The following is a 7,528-nucleotide window of genomic DNA, read 5'->3' on the forward strand; positions in this document are numbered from 1 at the left end:
CCACTGAGGGCTTACTGGGTGGCTGACTGCTAGACAATCCACCTGCCATGCAGGGGAAACTATCGATTCCTCATACAGGGAGATGCCATATGCCAGGGATCAACAAACATGAGACCCACGACTAGTCCCGTCCTGCACCTACAGCCAGGGCTCCCCAACAAGAGAGGCCACCACAATGAAAGCCTGCCCACCGCAAGTACAGAGGAGCCCCAGCTTGCCGCTACTAGAGAGGAACCGGGCAGCAAAAAACACCCAGCACTGCCTAAAGGAGTCAAGTGAATAAATAAATACATAAAAGCTCAACTAAATAAATGTATTTTTTGAAAAAAATGAGAGACAGCAAGAGATGTCATATCTCACCAGCCACAATGGCCATCCTTAGACTGTCTCAGTTCAGTTCAGTTGCTCAGTTGTGTCTGATTCTTTGCGACCCCATGTCTACTAGCAATAAATGCTGGAGACGGCCTGAAGAACCTGCCTGCCTCAGTTTTTCCCGAGTGGGGATACTGGTCACAACCACTAGGAAGAACAGGATGGAGTTTAAAGTTTTAAACCAGAGCTGGCAGAAGATCTGTTAACCTAACTTCTGGCCACATCGGTGGAAAAAATATTAATTTCAAGATACAGCACCCCAAGTTTCAGTGCAGCCCTCTTGATATAGGCCAGGACATGGTATGCTCTAAAATGTCCTCTGTATACAGAATGGAAACTGTGGTTTTCAGTTCAGAAGCTTGATAGGTGGAGAAATCAGTTGCTACTCCTAGGGGAGCTATCGGACACACAGTTCCAATAGCTGGTTCCAACTGGTGTTGAAACGATGTCCTATAAAACAAAGTCTCTAAGGACTTCCCTGGTGGTCCAGTGGATAAGACTCTGTGCTCCCAATGCAGGGGGCCCGGGTTCGATCCCAGGTCAGGGAACAGATATCCCACATACCGCAACTACTGAGCCCAAGAGCTGCAATGAAGACCCAGTGCAGACAAAATTAATACATAAAAATAAATAAATAAAACAAAGTCTCTAGCAGACAGGAAAAACACCTAGGCATTCCACATGATCTGACCTTAAAACACAGGTGATATGCGAAGCCCCATATTCACATGGGTAGGGTAGGGGAGCCTGGAAGTTACCTCAAAGAGAGAGGACGTTATCCATTGGAGAATCTGGGATTGAGAGCTGATTTTCATCAAATTTGGAAGGTACGTTATGATATGACAAATATCAGTCCCGTGGGATGCATGAAATTAAGGCTGCGGTGTGAAAGGCACCTATTTTGACACTCAACCTCCAAGCAACTGAGATGGAATACAAAGGAGGAGCTTGTGTGGCAACTAAGAGAAAATATGATATTAAGGTGCTGTCCAAGAAAACAGTGCCTTCAAATATAAGCCAGGATCAGCATGATTAATTTTCAAATGATAGAAAACCCAAATCTACGTACTTTAACTAAAGATGTTTATGGGCTCACGGAATAAGTTGAGAGGTAGGTCTATGTCAGGTAAGCTTGGGCTAGTGGCTCAACTGATGTCACCAGGGACCCGGGGTCTATTTCACCACTGTATTCTTAGTATTAGCCTCATCCTCATGATCCATATGCTGGACCCGGGAAGCCCAGACTTCCCCCACCCCAACAGAACAGCTGTGGATACGATTCCAGGCCTTGTACCTTCTTCCTACATATCCTACAAAGGAGGACAGAGAACATCTCCAGTGGTTGTTCTCAAAAAGAAAAGCCTCTCTCTTTCAGAAAGCCCGGTAAATATCTCTTCAGATCTCAGTGGCTCTGTAGCCAAGGGGATAGGCAGGTTGATGAACTTAAGCTAAACAGGATCCACTCGTGAAGCTGAAGGTGGAGACAGAGCTGAGCCGAGAGGATGAGAAAGGATACTTACCCCCAAAACATTTGGGTTACTGTTCCCAGAGAAAAGGCGAATGGATGCTGGGAGCCGAATAAAAGGTGAACATTACAGAACCCTGGCTGAGAAACCACAAGACGTGCTCAGAATTGCAGATACTGATTTACACTTGGGCTTCCCGGTCGGCTCAGTGGTAAATAATCCACCTGCAAATGCAGGAGACATAGAGACACGGATTCGATCCCTACATCGGGAAGATCCCCTAGAGCAGGAATAGGCAACCCACTCCAGTATTCTTGCCTGGAAAATTCCATGGACAGAGGAGCCTGGAGGGCCACAGTTCACAGGGTTGCAAAGAAGTCGGACACGACTGAGAACACATGAACATTTGCAACTGAGCAGCTTCTCACAGAGGCATCTTTGTCACTAGCTCTGGGTGGCAAAACAGGAGGGATTTAATTATTCATTCTGCCAAGAGATTCCTGGCAGGCCAGCTAATTTTCACTGTGTGAGAAAAAAAAATCTATTCACTATTTCTCCATTTCCTCACTTTCCAGTCCTAGTTTTGAAATTTTTGAGGACAAAATTGTACCATAATCAATGACTGTTTTTAATATTTGCTAATTGCAATTTATTAGAAATTATCATCAATTTTAAAAGATAAACCCTTCTATTTCTCCAAAATTTAAGAACTGAGTACAGTCTTATATCTGTGAATTCAACCAATGGTGGATCAAAAAAAAAAAAAATTTTACAACTTTCCCCAAACAAAACTTGAGTTTGCAGCGCATAAATTATATGCAAAACCATGGTATTTTCTTTCACTTTATCAGCCGTGCCACTTGGCTTGTGGGATCTTAATTTCCTGACTAGGGATCAAACCTGTGTCCCCTGCAGTGGGACTCCTAATCACTGGACCACCAGGGAAGTCCCCCATGACATTATATGTAAGGGACTTAAACATATGTGGATTTTTGTGTCTCTTGGTGGGAGGTGTCCTAGAATCAATCCCCCGTGGATACCAAGGGACAACCGTATTAATTTTATCCCACTTCTGACTTTGAGATGTGTGCAGTGTCACTACAAATTGAAGGGTCTTCCATGGTACAAATCCTTCATCGCAGACTATGGAAACTTTGATATTTGCTCAGGGTTTCCAAGAGCTTGTCTCTGGACCTCGGGTAAGGAAAAGACCAGTTAGGAATTCTCTCAGTAGGGGCCATCTATCTCCACTATTTCTTAATCCTCCTGCAACACCTATCTTTTGCCATGTTTTGCTCATTCTCTCATTGTGACGCCTCTAAAATCTGTCTTGTTGTTCCATGGCTCTGCCTACTTACATTTCTATCTTTGAGTTACTAGGGTTCATCAACTCCCATGATGCTCTTCTGGAAGTCCAAACTGTTCCATTTCCATGGGTTCTTATTCCTATCCATTCTCTCTCTCCTCCAGTTTAAGGTACTGACTTCATCTAACAGTATGTGTCAACTTCACTCTGGGAGCTTTTGAATATTTAGGATTTTAACAATCTCTGTAGTCCTAGTTGGAAAGTCAACCTTATTTCAGCTGCTGCTTGCATAAAGTATCCACAGGTGATGTTGCCAGTTGCTCACTAACTGCCCTTTTCTTTTAAGTACCTATGTACTTGGAGGTGCCAGGTCCATTGCAGCATGCAAACTCTTAGTCGCAGCACATGGGATCTAGTTCCCTGGCCAGGGATTGAACCTGGGCCCCCTGCATTGGGAGTGCAGTCTTAGCCCCCGGACCATCAGGGAAGTCCCTGATTGCTCTTTCTTAGCATGTATTCCTGGTGCTTCCACCCGTCTGATTCCCTAAATATTGAGTCTTATTCCTTAAGACTTCATCCTGGGTCCTCATATTTTGCTGTACCCTCTCTGGGGGCAGTACCGTCCCACAGACCTTTCTGCAATAATGAAAACGTTCTACACCTATACCATCTAATAAGGTAGCCAACTGCCACATACGGTCACTATGTGCTGGAAATCTGGCTGTTGTGCCTAAAGACCTAAATTTTTAATTTAATACCTATATGTAGCTAGTGGCTACAGTATTAAATAGTGCAGCTCTAGGAGATTTCATTCATTGCTTCCCACAGCTTTAAATACCTTCTGCTCCTTTGACCACTCCCAAATGCACAGCTCCAGGTATCGCCATCACTTCATGGCAAATAGATGGGGAAACAGTAGAAACAGTGACAGACCTTATTCTGGGGGGCTTCAAAATCACTGCAGATGGTGACTGCAGCCATGAAATAAAAAGACCCTTACTCCTTGGAAGAAAAGCTATGACCAACCTAGACAGCATATTAAAAAGCAGAGACATTACTTTGTCAACAAAGGTCCGTCTAGTCAAAGCTTTGGTTTTTCCAGTAGTCATGTATGGATGTGAGAATTGGACTACGAAGAAAGCTGAGCACCGAAGAATTGATGCTTTTGAACTGTGGTGTTGAAGAAGACTCTTGAGAGTCCCTTGGACTGCAAGGAGATCCAACCAGTCCATCCTACAGGAAATAAGCCCTGAATATTCACTGGAAGGACTGATGCTGAAGTTGAAACTCCAATACTTTGGCCAGCTGATGTGAACAACTGACTCATTTGAAAAGACCCTGTTGTTGGGAAATACTGAAGGTGGGAGGAGAAGGGCATGACAGATGATGGATGGTTGGATGGCATCACCAACTCAATGGACATGAGTCTGAGTACACTCCAGGAGTTGGTGATGGACAGGGAGGCCTGGCGTGCTGCTGTCCATGGGGTCACAAAGAGTCAGACACGACTGAGCGACTGAACTGAACTGAGGTATGACCATCCAGAGCTTCAGTCCATATATAAAACCATCTACTTGAAATTTCTAATTGCACATCTCACACATAGTACAAATGTTAACATTAAATAGAGTTTTAGATTTTTCCATCCCCAGACCTATTCTCATTCCAGTAAATGGCAACACTAACTCAGCTATTCAAGCCAGGAAGCTACCCCTGACTCCTCCCTATCCATTATCCTTGCATCTAATCCATTAGCAGTTCACTGATTTTTCTTTCCAAAATATATCTTCAATCCACTTTCTCTTCATTTCTATTATCACCACCCTCTCCAGGCCACTATCATCTCCAACCTGGGCTGCTGGCAGTCTCCAACATGCTCTCTACTTCCACTTTGGTCCCCTTTTCTCTTAGTAGCCAGAAGTTCACCATCATCTTATAATAAGAATCAAACATGCCATTTCTCCACTGAACACCCTTCAGTGGCCTCTTCTCACTTAGGACAAAATCGAATGATCTGGCCCATCGATCTCTACAATCCCAACTGGTGCCACACATGCCCTGATCATTTTGCTAAAATCTTGTCTTCTTGGACATGCCAAACTCTTCACACATCAGGTAGTCTGCACAGCTCTTCCCTCTATCCATTCTTCCTGTTCTTGATATAAGAGGCTGTTTCTCATCCTTCAGCTCTTAGCACTGATGTTACTCTTAGAACAGGCCTTCTGTGAGCATCTTTAGAAAGAGGACCCCCCTTTCTGGTCTTGTTCATTCTCTTCATAGCAATTAGCAACCTTTAATGATTTGGTTCACTTGATTTTTCTCGGTTGGTCCCTTTAATCCTCACTAGGTTAATATTCCAGGAAGGCAGGGCGCAGGTCTGACTTCTCATTCCTTGGCAGGACCTGACATGGTGGTTTGCATACAGGCAGTTGCTCAGTAATATTTGCTCAATAAACGACTTGCCCAAAACACTTGTTCATGTTACTCATTTCCATTTCCTGGTTCTGTGTAGTACAAAACAAAATGTTTACTGCTTATTAGAGGTTCTCTAGCTGGACAATGTTGGGCCAAGTTCTGGAGTTATCAGTATGTTTGTGATTTTCAGAAAGCAGAAGTCTCGTCCAAGCAGGCCTCTGGTTTCTCTTCCTTGCTCCTTCAACAAATTCTATTCACTGGTTGGGAGTTTATAAAAGTGGGATTCTAAATAGCAGTGGGGCAAACTGCAGTCTGGAGAATGGCTCTAAAAGTGGAGAATCTGGAATGGATGTTTCATCTGTGTTGGCCAGCATTCTGCTTCTCTGAATTGGGCCTTTGGTTATCTGATCTTTTAAGATGGTTCATGCCATTCATTAATATACTGCATTTCTTCACAGTTAATATTTTAACACCTTTTTAAAATATGGTCTTACCTTACAGACTCAATATCAAGCACAGTTAATTCTGGAATCCTTCACTGACCCCTTACTTGCTGCAGAGAATCTAAGCATTTCTAGCATCCGTCTTTGATCCTGGACTCTGCAGGGCATTTGTGACCCTGATGCCAAGACACTTGATTATATTTCCACTGCTGACTGACTGAGGATACCCAACAGAGTGCGAGCCCTCATCAGAGAGTGACCGTTTCTCCCTCCTTTAGGTGGCCCCACAGCTGACTTCAGGATGTGGGTATGATGGCAATGAGAAGGGGACAGACGAGGAGAGAATTAGGAGAGTGGTGCAGTGACAGGGGTTGTAACTATACAAATTTTTATGAAAAAAAAATTCCACTTTATTTACATTTCTCCAGAGAACTCTCTCATAATCCAAGGGCAATCAGGTCTCCCAAGACTGCAGGGCCCCGACCATCCCCACTGCTCCCCTTAAGTCACCTCCATGGTCTCAAGGAGGCTCACAACTTCTGAGGAAGAGAAGGTCCTGGAGTTGGCAATGTAACAGCAATATCCTCATATCAAATACAGTTTTAAGTGGGGTAGACTTACAGAAAGCAGTATTAATAAATACTTTGTGTGTGTGTACCCAGAAAGACACAGAAATAATGTATTGTCTCTGAGGAGGGCTGAGAGACAGGAATGACAAGGAACGTTTGAACCATTTCAATTTTTTTTTATCATGAGCATATTATATCTAGTCAAAAATAAATATTCTTCAAAATTTGAAAAACAGAAAGAAATGCCATGCTCCAGAGAGCCGTTTATAGCTGGACTAACAAGCATGAGACTATTAGAAAAATATAAGACAGCACATAATTAAATACCAATTTGGGTGGTACTGACTACCATTAGAAGAGGAAAAGAGGTCTGTTCAACAGAAGGAGCTGGGTCTTAGATGAGGAAGAGAGCCTTTTAGCCCAGGGAAACTTTAGAAGTAAAAACAGGCAAGACTAGAAATGTGCTCAAGGAACAGTAGAGTCAACTGGGCCTGGTTCCAATCTCAACTCTAGAGTTTAGTAGCTGACTGGACTCGAGTGAGTATTATAACCTCTTTCAACCTCATATTTCTCATGTATAAAGTGAGAATAAGAATACCTACATTACAGGATTAAAAAAAACACGCTAGTAAAGTAATGCTCAAAATTCTCCAAGCCAGGCTTCAGCAATATGTGAACCGTGAACTACCTGATGTTCAAGATGGTTTTAGAAAAGGCAGAGGAACCAGAGATCAAATTGCCAACATCTGCTGGATCATGGAAAAAGCAAGAGAGTTCCAGAAAAACATCTATGTCTGCTTTATTGACTACGCCAAAGCCTTTGACTGTGTGGATCACAATAAACTGTGGAAAATTCTGAAAGAGATGGGAATACCAGACCACCTGACCTGCCTCTTGAGAAATCTGTATGCAGCTCAGGAAGCAACAGTTAGAACTGGACATGGAACAACAGACTGG

At 43.4% G+C, this 7,528-nt stretch overlaps 1 non-coding gene across 1 annotated transcript; it reads left to right on the forward strand.

Moving 5' to 3' along the window:
* The first annotated feature begins 847 nt into the window (after positions 1-847).
* On the forward strand, positions 848-920 carry TRNAG-CCC. The gene has a single exon. It is a non-coding gene; the product is annotated as a tRNA-Gly (tRNA).
* The last annotated feature ends 6,608 nt before the right edge of the window (positions 921-7,528 follow it).

Source organism: Bison bison, unplaced genomic scaffold (assembly GCF_000754665.1).
Source record: "Bison bison bison isolate TAMUID 2011002044 unplaced genomic scaffold, Bison_UMD1.0 scf7180017864043, whole genome shotgun sequence".
NCBI lineage: Eukaryota > Metazoa > Chordata > Mammalia > Artiodactyla > Bovidae > Bison > Bison bison.